The 2,477-nt window shown below is 47.5% G+C and overlaps 1 pseudogene; it reads right to left on the bottom strand.

The window, feature by feature from the left end:
* Window positions 1–1,753, bottom strand: LOC103349129 (short transient receptor potential channel 4-associated protein-like; annotated as a pseudogene).
* Between the last annotated feature and the right edge of the window lie 724 nt (window positions 1,754–2,477).

Below are 2,477 nucleotides of genomic sequence, written 5' to 3'. Positions count from 1 at the left end.
TTAGGGCCAAGGTCTTCTAAGATGCTCCCTCGCACCACAGGTGTGCCTGAAGACCTGGGGCAGGCAGAGAGCAGCAGGGAAGTGCAGCAGGCTGTGGGAGTTGTTGCATAGGAAGCCAGGCTATTTCTTGCTGTGCTCCATCCACTGTAGCAGCCAAAGGCACGGGGCAGCCGCTCTTTCCTCTGTGCCAGTGTGGGGATCCTCAGGCTGGTGTCAACATAGATGAATTTCTCCTGGGTCAGCATCAGCACATGGAGGATGTTGATGACGCAGAAGAGGACAGACCTCTGCATGGGACCTGAGATATGTAGGCTGGCAGGCGGCACTTGGACAAGACCTCGGCCACCGCCATGTCCACCTGGTTTTCGAATCAGTTCAGTGACAGAGTGACAGAGCACCCCAGCATGCTGATCCACCACAGAGCTGTTGATCAGGAACAACTGGAACTTTGCATCAGTGTTGATGTATTTATTGAATCTGCTGAATGCCTCAGCGTCAACCTTCATCAGCTCACCCAGGAGATAAAAGTTCCTCTGGAGCACATCCCTTGTCTTTCACTTGCTGTCCACGATGCAGTGCAGGACAGGCTGCAGCAGTACCATCTGCTCCGCACAGGAGGTGGGCTCCTGTAGGACACTTTGCAGCCTGGCCTTGCCAAAACCTGCAAAGTGACTCAGCAGAATCCCTCTGCATGACCTGCAGCAGCCGAGTTAATAAGGCCCTCTTGCCATCACACACCAAACTCCTGTCAGTATTGAGAACGTATTCCACCTAGGAGATGTTGGCCTTGAGAGAACTGACACTGAGTTCTATTAGCTCCCAGTTAAGAAGCAGACACTTGGGGCCAGCGCTGTGGCACATGTAAGTGCCAGGGATGCTCTACTTCTGATCCAGCTCTCTGTTCTAGCCTGGGAAAGCAGTAGAAGACGGCCCAAGTCCTTGGGCCCCTGCACCCGCATAGACCCGAAAGAAGCTCCTGGCTCCTGGCTTCGGATCGGCGCAACTCGGGACATTGGGGCCATCTGAGTAGTGAACCAATGAATGGAGGACCTCTCTCTCTGTCTCTACCTCTCTCTGTAACTCTGTGTTTCAAATAAATAAAATAAATCTTAAAAAAAAGGGCAAATGCAGAATGCTGAATGCTTCCTACAAACCAGCTTGTCAAACACATTGAGTCCAGGATCAGCTTGAACTCTGCGATCATTCTGGGAGCCTGATTTTGCTGACACACCAAGAGCAGCACCCAGAGGACGTAGGGTACTTTTAGTTTGTGCATGATCTCCTGGGTAATCTTTATTGACTGGGGCAAGTGAGTCCTAGCTGAAGTGTGAGGCAGGCCATTATCCTCAGAAGGCCTTCGAGGAGGGAACACAGGGGAGACTTGATTGTGCTCAGATTCCACCTTGGCTACCCGCCTGGGGACGTCTAGCACCTAAAGCATTGTCCACCCATGTGTACACTCCTCCAACTCCTGCAGGAAGCTGCCTGTGCCTGTTGACTCTGATGCTTTTTGAGTCCTTAATTTGCAGCCCTGCTCAACAAAGCCAGGGATATTGAGAAGGGACGCTTGGTTGATTTGAGCTACAGAAGGCTCCAAGCTCAAGATCTTCCGCTGAGTAGTTTTGGCAGGAAGCGTTTGCTTGTCACCATTCCCTGTATCCATCCCTGAGACAGTGACAGGCGGAATCTTTGCATTGTGCTTCAATGAGACTTTCCCGACGGAGAGAGAGAAACAATCCAAATGCAGTGGCATTCTTCAACAGCTGCCTAAGCTGTGGGCAACCAGCCACCTTCACAGTGACTTTACTGAGTGCTAAAACATCCTCAGGAAAATGTCTCCTCTTCTATCCACGGAGCTCACGGCACTTGTTACTGAAGATGTGAAACATACTCAAGAAGCCACTTACCCAAACGCTTCTATTTTTCATTTGTTTGGAGGTGTGGATCTCTTGTAGAAATTCGTCTGAGGCCTACAATCTCTATCTGGTAACAGAAAGTGAAAATAAGTGATGGAATGTCCAAGACTGCTGGAACATCCTGTATAATACTTACGTCTGCATGGAAGGATTCTCAAAAATGTTCAGCAGACAAGAATGACTTTGTGATTTTCCTGTTTATGCTGACGACGAGTAAGAAGACGTTCTTACAAACAGCAACCTTCATTGAGGATAATTTGGGTGATAAAAGGAAATTATCTGACTAGATGAAGTCTACTAAAATAGCAACGAATAAGATATCTACAACATAGTTGTAACTATAAACAATGATTAAAAGAGAATTGTTTGATTTGTAATATGGGGACATAATTACATTTGAAAAACTAAGCAAGGTTTCCTTGTCTTTGTGTGTGTGTGCACACATGTGCACATTTGTTTGTGATTGCAATTTGAGAACTCTTGTAAAAAAAAAAACAAGATAAACCTGAGATAATGGCAGTTTCACTCTTCACTAGTTAGAATTTCAGGAGGAAGTCACAA

Source organism: Oryctolagus cuniculus, chromosome 9, assembly GCF_051225735.1.
Source record: "Oryctolagus cuniculus isolate XC-2025 breed Fujian yellow rabbit chromosome 9, ASM5122573v1, whole genome shotgun sequence".
NCBI lineage: Eukaryota > Metazoa > Chordata > Mammalia > Lagomorpha > Leporidae > Oryctolagus > Oryctolagus cuniculus.
This window is presented reverse-complemented; position numbering and strand designations above follow the sequence as displayed.